This window comes from Lactuca virosa, chromosome 9, assembly GCF_052849685.1.
Source record: "Lactuca virosa cultivar CGN04683 chromosome 9, Lactuca_virosa_CGN04683_v6, whole genome shotgun sequence".
NCBI classification, from domain to species: Eukaryota; Viridiplantae; Streptophyta; class Magnoliopsida; order Asterales; family Asteraceae; genus Lactuca; species Lactuca virosa.
Window position 1 is genome coordinate 85,152,627 of NC_136434.1, and position 20,221 is coordinate 85,172,847.

At 33.2% G+C, this 20,221-nt stretch overlaps 1 long non-coding RNA gene across 11 annotated transcripts; it reads left to right on the forward strand.

The window, feature by feature from the left end:
* The first annotated feature begins 449 nt into the window (after positions 1-449).
* Positions 450-5,313, forward strand: LOC145138170 (uncharacterized). 11 transcript variants are annotated; one of them, XR_013721363.1, is made up of 13 exons: positions 450-597; positions 776-903; positions 1,366-1,498; positions 1,763-2,130; positions 2,224-2,449; positions 2,544-2,660; positions 3,062-3,114; positions 3,194-3,317; positions 3,788-3,878; positions 4,245-4,361; positions 4,432-4,539; positions 4,650-4,757; positions 4,911-5,313. It is a non-coding gene; the product is annotated as an uncharacterized LOC145138170 (long non-coding RNA). The 11 variants fall into 11 exon arrangements; XR_013721366.1 differs by having other exon boundaries at positions 1,763-1,978; positions 2,042-2,130; positions 4,432-4,757; XR_013721368.1 differs by having other exon boundaries at positions 1,763-1,978; positions 2,050-2,130; positions 4,432-4,757.
* The last annotated feature ends 14,908 nt before the right edge of the window (positions 5,314-20,221 follow it).

Genomic DNA, 20,221 nt, shown 5'->3' on the forward strand with positions numbered 1-20,221 from the left:
ACGCAAAAAGCTTATAGTTTCAAACGAGATATTTTGTTCAAAATAGAACTATTTGTCAAACGCTAGAAACTAAAAACACTCCGTACCAAACTCATCCTATATAATCATTTTGGTCTTGAAGTTTAGGGAAACTCATTTGTCATTTTAAATAGTAAAGTAATTAATTAATACATTTATTATATCTGTAAATCAATTTTGTTTTTTTTAATATATATTTTTTTTCTATATCCAATCAGCATATTTTATATATACTATCAATTCCTAAAGCTTAGCTACAGTAACTTCTCTTTTCTTTCCTAAATTCACACGCGACTTTTACTTTTTGTTTTTTGACACTTGGATTTTACACTTATTCCTCTCTTTCTTATTTTGCCACTGAAGTATTTGCCTTTCTTATTTTGCCACTGAAGTATTTGCCTTTCTTATTTTGCACACGGAAGTATTTGCCTCTCTTTCTTATTTGCACACGGAAGTATTTGCCTTTCTTATTTTGCCACTGAAACTTCTACTTCGCCTTTTCTCGCACAAACCGCCATAGAATTTGTCATCGTTATCTTCTCTCCTCAAAGCCGGTTGCCGCCGTTGTCCTCCAATACCGTTCGTTTCTGTTTTCTTTATTCTCCTTTCTTCTTTACTCTTCCTTCCTCTTCGCTTCTTTGCGTTTCTATTTTGCCTCCGCGTACCTCTTTCTTCTTATCTCAATTTGATCAGGAACGTCGTTCCATTTTCTTTCTTGCAAATTAATCCACCGACTATTTTCTTTTCTTTCTTCCAGACTAGAAAGATGATGAAGACAGCAAATGCGTCGCTGCTGCTGGTGGTCAGTGACGGCGTCACCGGAGTGCAGGAATGGCACCAAAGCTTCACCGGACTACCAGTGCTCTATAATCGTCTTTCCACTGTGTAAGTTCTAGGGTTGTGAGTTTTTTTTTGTGCGATTGTTAAGGAACGACCTTGACATGTAAACAAGACGAGTTCGATTTGGTTCTGTTTTTTCTGGATAACAGATAAACTTTGCCTCTCTTTGTCATTTGTTTAACTTAATTTGATCAGAAGTAGAAAAGAAGATGGGTAAGATTCCAGTTCTTTTTTTGTTCTGATATCGCATGCCAAGTGTTTGTGGTATTGCCTTAATGAGTATACCAAATTTTTTTTTGCTGAAGGTCTATGAATGTCATGAAGGTTTTTTTCGGTTTAGGGTACCTTCTCTACTTTTTTAATTTATACGGATCTTAATGTAGGGATATATGCTATTCTTGATCAATAATATAGAATTTCAGTTTCACATTACTTTTCAGTAATTTGGTTATTATCTTTTCATAGGTTAGTCCTGTAAATGATTTCATATTTATCTTTTTTAAAAAGGTGTTGACTTTATTGAATACCGCCCAATAGTGATGATGATATTGCAATAAGTTTGTGGAAATTGAAAGCGTTCTCCATTCCGTTGCCTTCCAATTTCTGATCTCCATATGTGGTTAGAAGTCATCCGCCTCAGGTAAGGTCTCTTCTATTATTGATCTAAACCCTAGATACATTGAAGCCTTAAATCAAAGTTTTTCTCCATATGTGATTGTTACATCAGGTCCGACTTTGTTTTGCTGCTTAAGATGGACCATTTGTTCCTCTATTTAAGTTTCAGTTAATAAAAATCGTTTCTTATTTGGAATCAGCTTCAACTTTACATTATCCAACTTTTTAGATCCTACATATTTGCAAAAGGTTAGATTTATTGTGCTTATCATCTTTTTTTTTTTTGAAGATGTCGATGATGTTGATTTCTTTGGTGAGAGACGGAAGAGGAAAAGATGGCAACTGAAGATAGGAATCAAAAAAAGAATCAATAAAGAAGAAAGATATACGTATATTTGTACTGTGTTTGCAAAATTTGAACTACACCTGGAAAGAGATAGATATGTTGTTGGTGTGGGAGATTGACCGGATATTGGATTTGGAATAGTAGTGGATACATCTAATGGTAAAACTTCAACCTACCAATACCATCTGTGCTTTGCTTCTTGAACTAATGGTATCTTTAAAGTTTGTTAGTCTTTGGCTGGGGATGCTTATAATGAAATCGTTTTTTTTGCTTTGAGTGGGGAGTATGCAAATAGGATAATCGAACCATAGGTAAATCCTATTTATTTTTAAATAGATTTTCTGAGATGTGTGCATATTCATTGCCTTATAGATATTGTTTTATCGTTTTTTTACTCTTTTAAGCTTCCCCCGCATAGTAAATCCAAAATTCTCTTTGTACGGTTGCTTTGTTGCCAACTCTTCTACAAGGTATCATCCGTCAAGAGGGCTTATGAAATTGAACCTTCAAAGTAGAAGCAGAAAAGCTCAAAACTGATTCCCGACATCAGGTTCTAAGTATGGTAAAGACGGAGAATAAGAACGCAGCAGCAGACACGATTACGATTTTCAAGTTCTGATGAAACAAGCCGTAGGCACTTTTTTCTTTCCTATGCTACCGCTTCCTTTGTTTTCTTTTTTGTTTCTATTTCACTCTCTTTGTAATTACCAATGGATTGACACAGAGATTCGATTCGGTTTATCAAATTAATCAACCATGGTGGAGGATTTGGTGTAACTGTCACCGGTCTTTTTGATTATTTTTGGACCAAGGCAAAAACCTACATAACACAGATAACAAGGTAAGAACATCTGTCTAAGTTTGTAAATTTATAGTTATTTGACAACGTATGCCAAGTGTTCAATGAATTGCTCAAACGAAGCATACATCACAAAAAATGAACCGATGTTTCTTTCCTTCACCTTTCTCAAGTATATGTATTTATTTTAATTTTTTTACAACTTCATCACTGGAAATGAAGACTTTACGTTCAGAAAGTAGTCGTCGGTAGAACCACATGTACAAACGACTGGTAAATATAAAAGTGTTGGTGCTCAGTTAACTAATTTGGAAGAATATACCCATCCGGTGCTTACAATATTGCTACATAACGTCTATTTCTCAACACAAGCGTGAACTTAGTTGTTGTTTCCTTAATATTGATGTTGTATCAGAGTAATAAATTTGATTTGTGTTTTACAGGTTAAAAGAAGGAAGATATTGAGAGATGGATCTGGATATTGTCAAGCATAATTGTAAGTTATGACATTATTCTCCTTTACCATTGTATTTTTTTATATTGTTTCGTCTTAATTTTCCCTTTGTTCCGTTTAGGACTGGAGGAGTATTTTTCCCGATGTGTTGTAGCGCCTTCAACTTTATGAAGATTAACTGCAAGTGGAATAGAATATATGGGCTGTCGATTTAGAAGTACAATTTGTTGTCAATTTTTACACAGGTAGCTTCTCATTTTTTTCTTGGTCCACAACATTTTTTTAGTTAGAACATTTTCTGAATAACCACTTTTTGTCATGCTGGATTCTTTTGCTAAAATTATTAATGTTTTATCTATCAAATTGCTTAGTATTTGTCATGAAAATGTCTATGCTCAACAAACAAAGAATAATAAATAGAAATGAAAGTAAGATGTTATATTAAAAAAATAAAAGAAAGTACATTGCTATTCCATTTTTAACTTTTTCAAAATTTTCCATTTCGATTCAACAATTTAACCATTTATACTTCTCTTTCTTATTACGATATGAAAAACTTTGAAAATTAAAAAATAAACGTTTTATAGTTTTTTTTTTAGAATAAAATTGTAATTTAGTTGAAATATTGAAAAATTTTACTAATATTTCCCGTGATTATATATTACATAAATGGAAATGTAATAAGTTCCAATATTTCTTAATTAAATGGATGCAGGCTTGAAATATAATAGTGAAGTATTTTGATAACCGAAAGAACAAAGTGATGCACTTAACGACTTTGGTGTTGCTCAACTCAGTAGTCACTGGTAAACTAAAAATCACATATTGCTTTTAGTTACTATGTTGTCTTTAGATGCACTTTATGGTTTATCTATGCAACATATTTATAATTTCTTTTAGAATTTCAACAATTAAAATTGGTCCAAATATGATAGTAGTCACATAAAGGATAAAACAATATTTTAAAGGTTGTATTTACTATCAAGTAAATGAAAGGTCATGCTTTTTTACCAACATAAAGGCCCACACTCATCTTAAAGTGATTATAGATAGTGCATTGTAATAAGGAGTCACTGTATCTTTTATATATATATATATATATATATATATATATATATATATATATTTAATAAACAATAATGAAATGCTTATAAATGTATTTGTGTAAACAGAATTTGTTTTGTGGGAATAATGTTCTTATTGATATGAGCATACATTCTGCATATGTCATGGCTATTCGTGGTGCCCAACATTTCATCTATATTGAGAACCAGTATTTTATTGTTATGGTATGGGTTTTTGATCTAATTCTATTACTACTCCCAATCAAGAACTAAAGTTTTGCATATTTGGTTTCAGAAGGGGACACCATGAGGGTGAGGAAGTGGAGAAGATTTGTTCTTCTTCCTACCTGATTTGTTATTTCCATCTCAACTTTATGTCAATGGTATCAATGAAGGGCTTCAGGTAAGGACAAAATTTTCGACTTTTGAAGTCAAAGAAAGTTGAAATTCAACTGTCTGTTTTTTTTTTGTTTGACAATTTACTTATCTGATAGTTAACTACCTGGAATTTAGTGTCATAGTAACCATCACTTTTCGGTTGATGATAACGGATCTTATGAAGAAGAGAGGCAGAAAAAAAATCTTATGTGGATGTGTTTTTGTGAACGCAGTTGGGTTTAGGTTCATTGTACATTCCTATAATTATATATTAAAAATGAATTTTAACTTTTTCTTTATGGATATTTCAGATGGTTAATTGTTTGTCAATCTTAAATATGTCAAAAGTTAGATAAGATCTTAAAACACGTTTTTTTGTGTTTGAAATTCTTGCAGGTGTTGTAGAGGTGACAAATTACTTATTTACCCTTTTCACATCTGGATATGGACCCTTGGATGTTGGGACAAGACTTCATGTTGCAGAAGGATCATCTTGCTAACAAATGAATGATGAGATTTCTCTCTTTCGTGACATGATTTTTTTGCTTCTCAGCGTAAAGCATCTTTGAAAAAAATTTAATTATTATAGCATTGTACTTTCTAACTTTCTTTTTCAAGATGTCATATAAAATTTCCAAGAGCATTTAGGCAAACTTGATCCAACCCGGCGCCAACGGCGCAGGTAATTCCCTACTAGTTAGTATAAGGTACACAAAACATAAAAGGTTCACAATATTACCGATTTACCCTTTAAAATAATTTTAATTATTTATTTGTGATATGATTATTATGTTTCTTAGTTTTCATCGTTAAAAAAAACTTATTTATCCAATTACTGTGTTTTGATTATATATATATATATATATATATATATATATATCAATCAGGTTCATTTGAGACCATGCTAATTTTTGTGAGACCGTAAGACCAAATCTAAAAATAATTTTAAAATGCAAAATAAAAAGAAAAATCCGAAAAATTCTTTTTTAATTATTATTTAATTACGTAAAAAAAATAAAAAAAATTACCGTTTTTTTTTAAAATACGTGAAATATTCTAATAGAATATTACACTGTAAATATTCTAACGTGATTTTTAAAATTTTAGAATATTCTACTAGATTTGTCAGATATGTAAAATATTCTAATATTCTAATAGAATATGTAAAAAAATGTTTTTTTTTTTATTTTTTGGTATTTTTTTAATTTTTTTTTGGAAAATATAAATGACGAATATAATATTTGAATTTTTTTTTTCGAAAATTTTCAATTATTTTGCATTTTAAAAATGTTTTTTTTATCTACAAAATGAGTGGTTATGATTGCGTCTCACGGTCTTATAAAATTAGGTCGTCTCAAATGAACCTAACTATCTTTCTCTCTCTCTCTCTCTCTCTCTATATATATATATATATATATATATATATATATATATATATATATATATATATATATAAGGTTGAGAATGGAGGAATCATTCTCAGCTACTCATTTATTTTTGCCGTAAAAACCTCCGTCATACCAGCGGAAATGGGAAAAGAATACACATGCGTTTTCCAACAAAACATGTTTCCTTAAACTATGTTAATCATTACCATACTATATATAAGAACATAGTTTTTTTCGTTTTTTTAATTTTTAAGAAGCTATTTTTATCGAAAAATGATTTTAAATATACCAAAATTCATGATTTTTTATTCTCTACAAATAGACATCCATATTGATATAGTTTTAAGATAAAATAAAAGTTTTTTTTTTTTTATTTTATATTTTCAGTTATCGTTAATCATAAGTGAATACAAATATATAAGATTTTTAGTACAACACATTCGTTATTCACTTATGAATAAAAAATATGATTAATTTTTTTTACAGATTAAGTATCATTCATATATATATATATATATATATATATATATATATATATATATATATATATATATATATATATAATAAACTTTTTAGAGCTTACATCAACTCTCGTCACATGTTATATTCACATATGAATAAAACGTGTATTGACTTTCCTCACAAGTTATATTTATATACGAAGAACGCATTTATAATAATTTTGTTACAGTTCATTTGTTATTCATATATGAATAAGTAGTTCAAATTTTCAAACACTTTATTTTTTTTAACATACTACTTATTTATATATGAATAACAAATGAACTGTAACAAAAATCTTAGAAATGTTCTATTAATATCTGAATATACCATATGACGACAATTAATACACATTTTATTCATATATTAATATAACATGTGACGAAAGATGATGTAAAAAAATATATTTTAGGTAAGAAAACTTTATAACGTGTTATATTCATATATAAACGATACTTAAACTGTAAAAAAGTTAATCTTGCGTTTTATTAATAAGTGAATAACGAATGTACTGTAATAAAAATCTGATGCGTTTTTATTCACTTATGAATAACAATAGCTGAAACTTTAAAAAAATTAATTTTTTTATTTTATCTTAAAACTATAACAATATGGATTTCTATTTATAGAGAATAAAAAAATTATGAATTTTGATATATTTAAAATAAATTTTTGATAAAAATAGTTATCTAAAAATCAATATATATATATATATATATATATATATATATATATATATATATATATATATATATATAATCTAATAAATGAATATGTTTATTCTCCTATTGACAAGTGTCATACTATTAGAGCTTCTCATTAATATTATATGTCACATATCTTGCCACTTGTCAACCTATTGATTATCAATTTTAAATTTCAAATTTAAAATTTCTCACTTTAATTACATTAAATTAATAATTGATTATCTATTTTAAAAATTTTCACTGTAATTATATTAAATTAATAACATTAGATTAAAAAATAAAATAAAATCAATACATATTATAAGGTGATATAACTTCACGTATTTATTTAAATCAATGATTATAATTTTATATAACTAAAAGAATATCTCTTAAATAATAATTTATTTAGAATAATTGATTAATAATTTTGATTTTTTAATATAAAAGTTTAATTAACTTTATAACCGTAATTTTCACGGGTTATAAACTTGTGTATATATATATATATATATATATATATATATATATATATATATATATATATATATATATATTTGTTTATGTTAAGGTAATGATTATCATACTTTAAGGAAACATCTTTGGTTGGAAAAACACATGTGTATCTGTTACCCATTCCGTCGGTACGCATAAGTGTTTTGCAGTAAAATAAATGTGTGGTTGAGAATGATTCCCTCATTCTCAACCTTTTTTTTTTCTTAATTGAACCCATATATATATATATATATATATATATATATATATATATATATATATATATATATATATATACACACACACGGTGAAGGAAATGAAAAATAGGAGATGATGGTGAATCACAAGTGGCAAGGAAGAACTAATGATAGGAACGTCCCCATCACCTTCTTCACAAACTTCCTTCCAGGTAGGAATGGAGATAAAGTATGGTGGATGCCGAAAAAATATGGTGAAGTGGCAAATGTATACATGCATTGTCAAGAAACCGAACGAACAAGGAAAAAAGTTGTATTTGGTAGATTCATCAACGTTAATTCCATGGAGGAGCTCCTGTTACGCCTAAAACCCATTTGGTCGAGGTAGTAAAAGAATAGTGTGAAAGGTTTGATGTAACATCTTATTTTGAGTGGTAGAATATTCCGGTCTTAACTAATATAATAAAGTAAAATTTTAATAAATACTAAATAAATAAAAATAATAAAGATAATAAAATAATATAATATATTTAGTGAATATATATAAATTTGAAGATGATAAAAGTTTGATTCGATATGTTTGGTAAAGTAAGCGTTAAATTTGACAAATTGTAAACGTTGAGTTTGACAAAGAATTAACTAATTTAAACAAATTGTAAAAGTTGAGTTTGACAAAGAATTAACTAATTTAAATGAGATTTGAGACTAATAAAATCATAGCAATGACCACTAGTACTGAGTAGGGCTAATATGGAAATGACCAATAGTTAGTTGCAAGACTTCACAAATGGTGGTAATTTTGCAAAAATTAAGTGTTTTGTGGCCAAAAAGAGATGAAGGAAACTTGAAATAAAACCCCAAAACTATCATTTTCTCCGAAAATTATTCTTACTCGTATTTTGGGAGTTAGAAAGGAGAGACATGGTAATTTTGAAATGTTTCAACCATAAGCTTGGATTAAAAGAGTTCTAGGCTAGATTGAAGCTAGATTTGAAGTCGTCTAGTGTTGCAATGTAAAATTCCTCACAAAAACTCTTCATATACGAACTAAGGTTTATGTGGGAGGAAATAACTGATTTTATTGAATAATTATAGCTATGGTTTGTTTTATAACGAAATCTATGCTGTTCTACTTAGTTCTAAGCTTGAAACATCATTCATATTGATGGATTTGATGTAACATCCAAAAATAGAGATATTTTTTTTTCATTTTAAAGGAAACCATTAATTCCATACATCAATGTTTCAAAATCAATCACAATACAATATATCAAATCATCAGAGTAAAACTTGTCCTAAATGCGGAAGCATGATGGGAATGTTGTGCGATCACGTCGGGCCATTCCCTTTTGAGCTGGAAATTCCTGAAATATTAAACCACAAGAACCGTAAGCACAATGCTTAGTGAGTTTCCCCAAAGTACCACATACGATACATACAAGTTTATGAGCTTTCCCTATGGTCTTTTCCTTGGAATTCCATGGGCTACCCCAGGGTCTTACAACCAAGTGTCACAGGCTACCCCCATGGTCTTTCCTTGAAATGCCATGGGCTACCCCTATGGTCTAACATCCAAGTGCCACGGGCTACCCCCATGGGCTTTCATGCAATTTCCATGGGCTAACCCCATCTTTTATACAAATGTCACGGGCTACCCCCGGGGTCTTCCATGCAAGTATCACACATACAATTAGCATCCTACACAATCCAATGGGTCAGCATTGGTGCCTTCGACCCCCAAGTACAGTGAGAAGACTTACCTATCAGATGATGATCAATTGCTACCACTCCTACTATCGAGAGTACAGATGCTATATACCACCTATACAACCATACAAAGTACACCCTTAACTTATTTACCAAAACTAGGGGTTTGATCAAAAGTCAACTCAAGCAAAAAGTCAACGGTCAAAGTTGACTCGCCACGTTGTGGCTGTCCTTGGCCACGTTGTAGCCCTCAAACGACAAAATAGACGCGGTTTCCCCCAGTCGGCACGCCGTGGCAGCTTAGGGCCATGCCGTGGGCATTGGGTTCAAAACATCTTAATGGGTTAAGTCGAATCCTCCGATCCCAAAGGTTCCAAAGTCTAGATTTGATCATTTTTATGGTCTAAATGGATAAAGCCTTAAACTTTTTCCCTTAAGACTATCCAAGAGGTCAAGATCTTAAGTCTTAGGTCCAAATAGACAAAAACATGACATGCGCTCAACAAATATGCACTTAATCCTTAAGTCCTTAACCCATTCACTCCAGAAGAGCTTCTAACACTAAAACCAGCTTAAAGGTTGGTGCTTTTTATACATGCATATCCAATGCATGTCTTGGACTCATATTAGGTCAAAAATGAGGATTGTGACCAAAATCTCATGCATGGTTCAATCAACAAACCATACTTTAAATTGAAACCATGAATTACTCCATATGATCTAGAGATTCATAAAGTTTCAACCTTTATGAAATCTCACCATCCCAACTAACAAGATCAAGAAGAAAATGGGACAAAACTCAAGATCTAGCAACCTAGTAACATAAATGTGGATCCTTGAATACTTACAAGGGTCCAGAATCAAGCTAGGAAGAGAAATAGGGACTTGCTTGCTGATCCTTGGCTTACTCCTTTTTGCTTATTCCTTCAAAATCTCTCAAAAGCACTCTAGAAAGCTTTAACATTGGAGGAAAAGGAATTAGGGTTTCTTCAGAGTTAAAGAGGGTGGTGGAGGCTGAGGGTGAACCCTAGACTCCTCATTCCTTTAAATATGGTGCAAAACCCAGAAAATTAGGATTTAAGATATCAGTGGCGGCCACGTCGTGGCCTTTACTTGCCACGTTGTGGCGAGTTAAAAGAGACCCGTGGCCAAAAATGCCTCGCCATGCCGTTGCGATCCTTACCCATGCCATGGCGACTCCTAAAAATCAAACTTTAATTAACATAAAATATACCTCTAAATTCGGATGTTACAACTCTTCCCCACTTTAATCATAGTTTGTCCTCAAATTCTGTTGTTGCAAATAGCTTCAGGTAGTGCTCTCTTATCTCCTCCTCAAGCTGCCTCGTCCACTCTAAACCTCTCCAGTGCTGCCATTGCACCTTAATTAAGCCCACCACCTTGTTGTGCAAGGTCTTTGTCTTTTTGTCAAGGATCGTGACCGATCTTTCTACATAGTTTAGATACTCATCGACCTGAATATTATCCAACGGGACCACTACAGAATCGTCAGCTAGGCAGTTCCACAACTGAGAGACGTGAAATGTGTTGTGGATTTGATTGAGCTCATCAAGCAGGTCCAATCGATATGAAATCTTGCCCACCCACGCAGTAATCCTGAATGGGCCAATGTATTAGGGGCCCAATTTGCTCTGCTTCCGGACCCGGATGACATCTTTCCATGGTGACACCTTCAGAAGCACATAATCTCCCACCTAAAACTCGAGGTATGATCTTCGCCGATCGGCATAACTCTTCTGACGACTCTGCGCGGTCTGCAGTCAACCTCATACATGCTGAATCAACCCGATGATCTTAAGTACCACCTCGATACTACCCATAACCCGATGCCTGACCTCACCCCAACAAACCGGGGTCCAACATTTCCTCCTGTAAAACATATCGAAGGGAGTTCGATCGATACTGGAGATTATTATTGTTGTAGGAGAACTCGGCCAGTGGAAGATAAGTATTCCAACTCCCGTCAAAATCCAACACACACACCCTGAGCATATCTTCAATCGTTTAAATCGTCCCGTCACTCTGTCCATCGTTATGGGGGTGGTATGTTGTACTGAAATGTATCTAAGTACCCAAATCCTCATGAAACTTCCTCCCAAACCTATAGGTGAAGCCAACATCTCGATCCGAAACCACCAAAATTGGCACCCCGTGATAGACCACTACCTCCCGGATGTAAAGGTCAACCAATTGCTCGTCATAAATGCTCTCATCAATGGGTACGGAAATGAGCACTGTTGATCAATCTATCCACAATGAGCCAAATAGAATCAACCCTACGTGCCATCCTCGACAAATTCATGATAAAATCTATGGTGATATCCTTCCATTTCCACATGAGAATAGGTAACGCCTGCATTTTGCTGTAGGGTATCTGATGCTCAACCTCGACTTTCCGTCAAGTTAAGTACCGTTCCACAAACCATGCTACCTCCCTCTTCATATAGGGACACCAGTAACTCAACCTCAGATCTCTATACTGTTGGATTATTGTCTAAGTCTAAAACTATAATTGGTATGTACTCGACCCGAGAGTAGCATGGTCCATTTAAGCTGCATGACATCAGAACAATTGGATAGACAAGTGAGAAAAAGGTTATTTATGATTTATATTAATATATTATAAGTTCTAATATATTAATATGAAATCACATTATTTAATTAGTATTGATCAAGAATTAATTTGGAATTAGTTTTGTGATCAAAAGAGACTAAATAAATACATGGGGATTGATTATGTAAATCATTCATTCTTATATATGTGGGCTTGTGATCCATTGTCCTTCATGTTGGGCTTAACCCATATGGTAACCCATGGGTACTCCATGGAGGTTAAAACCCATGAATCATGAAGGAAATGGAAAGTCATGCACATTAGGGTTTACATGGTGTAACCCTAACGAGCCATACTATATAATGGATCCCATGGTTCATGAAATGGCACTAGTGGATACACATAGTGAGGGCAAGGGCCGATTTCGTAGGGAGAACCAAAGTAACCTTCTTCTCAAGTTATTCCATTTGTTGGTGGTGCTTTTGTGATTCCATTTGAGGCTTCCACACTATTGGGGCTAAGCTCTTAAAGGTTCAAGACTTCAAGCTCTGTCAAAAGGTATGTCATCTAACTAGACTTTTGTAGTATAGTTGCTCCATAATATGCTAGTTAGGATGATGCTTTGGAATTTTGTATATTTTCATGTATAATAGTGAAAACATAGATTCAAGGCACATAGGGTTGCATGTACACCACATGAGTGTTAGAATGCTCAAAACCCATCAGTGGTATCAGAGCCTAGGCTTGGTTTTCAATTATACTTGATGTAGTTGCTGAAAAAAATCGAAAAACTGGCTTTCTGGACTGTGTACTCGCCGAGTCCTCTGGGGGACTCGCCGAGTCCAAGAGTAAAATCATCCTACTCGTCGAGGAGGTTAATACACTCGGCGAGTAGGAGGCCCAGAGTGCAGATTTTCGACTTTTAAGGCTGGAATTGGACTAGAATCATTACCCTAAGCTGTTTTTGAACTTATAAACCTGTTTTTGATGTGGTAATGATCATTCTAATCCAATTCAAAAGACAATTGTCAAAAGTTTCATGTTTTGTATTCGTTTAATGGTTAGGCTAATTAAATGAAAATTGTTTGATTGAATTGTCTTGTTCATATGAGTTTAATCTAGATCATAGTTTTTATTGACATGTTTGTTTGTTTATTAGATGATCTAAATGGCCTTTAATAGATTCCATAACTTGTCCTCAAGTTATGGAAAACCAAAAGTCTTTCTTGTTAATGAGTCTTTAAAAGTCATAAGTTATAAAACTTGAAGAGTCTCTTTTCATAAATTGTTTTATGATCTCCATAACTTGTCCTCAAGTTATGGATTTTCAAGAGTCTTGCCATTAAGGAAACATTAAACTCATATGTTATGAATATGAAAGGTTTTGAATAGTTTTAAAACTTTCCCTCAAGTTTTGGAATTTGTAAAGTCTCACACACATTAATACTTTAATTCCAAAACCCCCCTAGAATTTTAAAAGTTTAAAATTTAACCCTTATACTATTATATTATTGAAAGTCTAATAATTATATATATGTATAAGATAAGGTCAGTCTTACCGTTAGTAGGCCTCATTCACAAAGCCGGTCTATAAGGGGGGTATAAGGTTACTGCCTATAAAATGAGAGTTTAATGGGTGTCCACTCTCACCCACCACTTCCTTGACTGGTGGAGGGTCGTTAGCCAAACGGGTAGGATAGGACATTAATTCTCCCTTCATTAAAAGTATAATGATAAATACTAAGTAACTAAACACTTATAAATTCTCAATCTTAGTTACTTAGGAAAATGTGAATTTGGTGCTAACCTATGAAATTGCACTTTGCACCTTGTTAAGTCGTTAGTGGAGCGTGTGTGGTTAACCGGCACAGTAATCTGGGACCGACAATGTGTGGCAAAGGGTATCTTGATGTTAATCATAGATCAATGGAGCGTGTGTGGTTAACCGGCACATTGATTAGGTGGTTGTAATATTAAGTGTACAAAGTTAATTTGTATGGTTATTCACTCCTTGTTTGTGATCCTCGGCATCCCAGTCACAAACTTGAAGGGCACAATCGAGATTTAAACATGCCATTGAATAGTTCAATGAATTTCAAAGGATCTAGGAGTTTCAATCCGATTAAAACTTAATGAAAAATTTCGTTTTTCATTGTGGAAATTGGTAAATCTTCATTTACCTACCTTCAAAGATTTTGTAGCTTGGATTACGGCATCCTTCTTCCAAGTTATAAAATATTGTGTTGGATCCTAGCCTTAATATTTCATATTGGGTGTTATATTAAGGATTTAAATCAACTTAACTTGAAATTCTCCCAAATAGATGTCTATTTCAGACAACTATGGTCTTCCCAGTTCTTTAGGAACAAGCTTCCTAGTGAAGATGATATCCCACATGGCAATCAAGGTGAAAGATTGATCCCTTTGTTGTGCATTAATGGGACTGGAAATCATACTTCACTTCCTCCACCTCCTCCAATTATTCTCCCTATCCCACAAGTTTCAAGACTTGAAAAGTTCAAGGTCACTCAATCCCTATTGTCAAGTAAAGTCTATATGTGCTCGGGTCTTGTAGATCTAGTCACACATTGACATGCCGGGATTGTTGGGTGTCGAAGTCTCGAGGAAGCTGGTTGTTGACTGGGTTCTTTAGTCACTTCCTGATGACAGATCGTGACATGACCCTTATCGATCTTACCTATTTGCTTGTTGCTATTGAATCAGCAATGATTTGGAGCACTGGTAAAAGCAAATTTGATTTGAAGGTCCACTTCCCAAACTTCCATGGACATTTACAATGGTAACATTAGAAGTCCAGAAAAGCTTTCTCTTCCCAATGGAAAGGGATCGGCCATGGTCAAGTCATTTGACACAATGGTAAAGAGAAAGGCTAAGTATGAGATAGTCTCGTGTACCATTTCCAAAGAGTCCATATGTTTCTTTTGCCAAGAAAAGGGACATTGGAAGCAAAGCTGCCCTGACTACCTGAGATATCTAAAAGATAGTAAAGTCAAAAAGTTTGACTCTACTTCAGGTAAAATCCACTATCTAACTCTATTAAGTTCCTGTTTGGAGATTCTTAATACCTTCAAATATTTTGTAGCTTGGATTACGGCATCCTTCTTCCAAGTTATAAAATATTGTGTTGGATCCTAGCCTTAATATTTCATATTGGGTGTTATATTAAGGATTTAAATCAACTTAACTTGAAATTCTCCCAAATAGATGTCTATTTCAGACAACTATGGTCTTCCCAGTTCTTTAGGAACAAGCTTCCTAGTGAAGATGATATCCCACATGGCAATCAAGGTGAAAGATTGATCCCTTTGTTGTGCATTAATGGGACTGGAAATCATACTTCACTTCCTCCACCTCCTCCAATTATTCTTCCTATCCCACAAGTTTCAAGACTTGAAAAGTTCAAGGTCACTCAATCCCTATTGGCAAGTAAAGTCTATACGTGCTCGGGTCTTGTAGATCTAGTCACACATTGACAGGCCGGGATTGTTGGGTGTCGAAGTCTCGAGGAAGCTGGTTATTGACTGGGTTCTTTAGTCACTTCCTGATGACAGATCGTGACATGACCCTTATCGATCTTACCTATTTGCTTGTTGATGTTGAATCAGCAATGATTTGGAGCATTGGTAAAAGCAAATTTGATTTGAAGGTCCACTTCCCAAACTTCCATGGACATTTACAATGGTAACATTAGAAGTCCAGAAAAGCTTTCTCTTCCCAATGGAAAGGGATCGGCCATGGTCAAGTCGTTTGACACAATGGTAAAGAGAAAGGCTAAGTATGAGATAGTCTCGTGTACCATTTCCAAAGAGTCCATATGTTTCTTTTGCCAAGAAAAGGGACATTGGAAGCAAAGCTGCCCTGACTACCTGAGATATCTAAAAGATAGTAAAGTCAAAAAGTTTGACTCTACTTCAGGTAAAATCCACTATCTAACTCTATTAAGTTCCTGTTTGGAGATTCTTAATACATGATGTAATGTAATTACATTTTGATATTTTGAAGAATCAAGGAAAAGTAAGGAAGCTCAAAGAAAGAGTAAGCTGATTCTGATCGCGAAGAGATGGATTTCGATCGCATGGTTCGGTGATCAGAATTTGGAGCTGCTGCTTAAGAGTTACGATATATTGCTTAGGAATAGATAACAACATGTTTTTTCATATGTTTTTGCATTGTAAGGATAAGTTTTTCCGCAAGTTTTAAAATAAAGGAAAAGTTTTGATTTTATTTATTTTAAGTATCCTTACAATGACATTAGTGGAAAATTGTTGTTTATATGATTCCATTGATAGCAATATTGGAAAATGGATTTGATTCTTTCATTTGTGGTAGTGTCATAATTTACCAAATAAGGAAAGATTCTCATCACCCAAGTTTCAGTTGGATAGAAACTTGGAATCATGCAACTTGTATTGTATGATGAATGAGAATTTTCATCTTTGGGAAATTAAGCCTAATTCCTTGTTCACATGTAAATGTGAGTCAAGTGAAGGACTAAAGGATTGGGTACACTTCGTTGTGTGCTGGTCAAATCCACTACAAGGAATGACAAGATTATTCATTATGATTTACTAAAGTTTAGTAAATATGGTTATGCTTACAAGTTTAAGTGTAATTCTGAAACATTGGAAAAGTTTCAATGCAAGGCAGAACGAATGAGAAGAATCAAATTAGGCAGAAAGATAATAGTTTCTCCAATCTGAAGAGACGGGAGAGTACTTAGTATCTTGGTTTTTGATTATCTTAGTGATTATGAAACCATATCACAATTAATCCTCTAAGGACATCTGAGGAATTGTGAATTGTTGAAATGGTTAAATCAAAAGATCAATCATACTTCGTTCCAAAATCAAATATTAGAATCATACTCCATGATTGAGCCTTGAGTGACATAATCTTAAAAAGGTTTAAAACACTTGTCAAATGTAGAGTAAAATGTTTTCTACTCTAGTACATTTGAAATTGGTAAGTTGTGATGTTTTGGATAAAACAAAGACCAACTAAGACCAATTGTGTGAAGTGTTTAACCTGGTAAGAATCCGCACTAACTCTTGAATATTTGTTTTATGGTTCTTGACAAAGAAAATCTTATATGTCAAAAGGTCAGTGGGAGTCTTAAAAGATCTTGAGATAGTTTCAAGAACTAATCAAGAGTATTGTTAATCACTAGCCCACGACTTGAGGTTTGTAACCTATCGTGTTGACATATTCTCATTTATGTGTCTATTCCAGTTAAAAGTTGACTATGCTTGTGAGTTCTATGAGTTCTCAATTGTTTGCATAACAACCTGGAAGCAATGGTAGGCCCTTGAGCTGCCAGGAGGCAAGAAATTAAGATTAAATAAGTTCAGTCCATATGAGTTTGGATTTGTTAGTAACCTTGTCTTGTGATTATGGTTATGACAAATTTACATGGATAGGAACACATACACCATAAAAATCTAAGTGTCATAAGGTTTCTCTCCGATTCATGAAAATGATGGTGAGGAAACGCTTTCACTAAGTATATTTTAAGTAGATAGCAGTTGTAACATTTGTATTCTCAAAGTCGTTAGTGGAGCGTGTGTGGTTAACCGACACACTAACATGGACTTGTGAGAAATGGCAAAAAGGTCTAAACATTATGATTACGACATCCCTCTTTATAATTGTTTAGACACGCAGGTGAGCTATCTACGGAAATGTGTATGATTTTGATAAAGTTTTATGAAAGCATCTCGTATAAAAAATCTGAACTTTGGTAAGAAAGTCAATACAGTATTGATTTCTAGAAGTCCAGATGATTTCTGGGTACATGTCAAAGCTAGTGGGAGCATACGTGTTATGCTAATAATTATCATGTTAGTAGGAGCAAGATTATTTTGTTAAGTGTTAGCAATATTAATTATAGAAAACAAAAGGTTCAAATTTGCAAAGCTGTAGGGTTTAAAATTTTGTTTTGCTATAATTAAGGGAGAGGATTTTATACTTCATTCCAATTCTACAAGCTTGGATTGAGGTTTCAATCAACTTTAGTCAAGGATATATATGAATGCTATGGTTAAACATAAGGAAATTCTATATATATTGCGTTCTCAAAATTTGATTATGATTACGGCATGCCTCTTCATAGTTCGAATTGTGAGAACATGGCAAATAAAAAAATATTTTAGCAAAAGACTGGTAAAGTATCATGTTTTTATGTAAGACATCATGAATCGTGTCCCATATGCTTTGGGTATAGGATCGATTACATGTGCTATAATATTTATCCGTTCTAAATTTTCCAAATGCCTATGGCATTAAGAGGGAAAAAGGACTATAATTGGATATGACTAAAATGATTAAGCAATTGTCGAGGATAATCTGAGGTTTACCAAAGATTGGTTGCTCATGGACAGTTGGAAGTATAATGTAAATTTTGGAAAGGACCATATTGACATATTCTGAAGAGAGGCAACTCTTGGTTAGAAGTGATAGTCAAAATGGAAATATGGAAATGTTTCCATAGGTGGAAGTTATTCATTAAATCTGTGTAAGATTTGAAAAACTTAATACAAGAAGGATGTTCAAAGGAATGTACTTTGAATATGAGACTTCGTTTCCATGGAATTGCTCTCCATTGGAATACTTTGTAATGTCTGTTGCCAAGTCTTTGTGACTTTTGTGCATAGTCATTACAAGGGGATCGTTGCATATAAGTTTAGAATCTAACAGATTTCAGTAAATGTCTAAGAATCTTGTATTCTTACATTTATCATAAGGATTTGGAATTATGAAATGAGCATCATTGAAATGTTGTCAATTGATCTATTTCACAAAGATAGGACCATAGGTAAACATAGTGTGCATGCTTGGAGCATGGCATAACTATTGTTTTCATTCAAGTATTAAGTTGATTATTCGAAACATTAAACAATGAATAATGAGTAATCAGTATGGCTCAAAAGTTTTGGGGCCATATAGGATTAGTATTATTCTTGTGTTTCACTTTGCATGTTTTGACTTCCCGAATAACTAGGTTATTCAAATCATCCACATTCGATCATACTTTGGAAGTAGGTATTGAGGCAAGACTATCATGAATGGGTCTGGAGCGTGTCTGGGAGTTTTTGACATTTAGACATAGCTGCAGTGTTCATGAGTGCTCCTGGAATAAGATTCGAGTATTGGATTAAACCTACGCTCATCTGATCACTTCATGGATTTTATCACGAGTGATTAGTGAGACGATAATATCTTATATTCTTCAAACTGAGAGATATGAGTTGCAGTCTACAAGTCGGTTACACATTGATTATGTGAAAACGCACTAGTAACTTGGTGTTATAAAACACATTTTCGTGTGTGATTTGATGAGTAAATAGAGCAAGCATATGATTCGAAGTTTATCCATTCCTTTTACCATTGGAGGGATAAAAGCGATATCTGTTGGCCCGTCAATGGTATCAATGAAGGGCTTCAGGTAAGGACAAAATTTTCGACTTTTGAAGTCAAAGAAAGTTGAAATTCAACTGTCTGTTTTTTTTTTGTTTGACAATTTACTTATCTGATAGTTAACTACCTGGAATTTAGTGTCATAGTAACCATCACTTTTCGGTTGATGATAACGGATCTTATGAAGAAGAGAGGCAGAAAAAAAATCTTATGTGGATGTGTTTTTGTGAACGCAGTTGGGTTTAGGTTCATTGTACATTCCTATAATTATATATTAAAAATGAATTTTAACTTTTTCTTTATGGATATTTCAGATGGTTAATTGTTTGTCAATCTTAAATATGTCAAAAGTTAGATAAGATCTTAAAACACGTTTTTTTGTGTTTGAAATTCTTGCAGGTGTTGTAGAGGTGACAAATTACTTATTTACCCTTTTCACATCTGGATATGGACCCTTGGATGTTGGGACAAGACTTCATGTTGCAGAAGGATCATCTTGCTAACAAATGAATGATGAGATTTCTCTCTTTCGTGACATGATTTTTTTGCTTCTCAGCGTAAAGCATCTTTGAAAAAAATTTAATTATTATAGCATTGTACTTTCTAACTTTCTTTTTCAAGATGTCATATAAAATTTCCAAGAGCATTTAGGCAAACTTGATCCAACCCGGCGCCAACGGCGCAGGTAATTCCCTACTAGTTAGTATAAGGTACACAAAACATA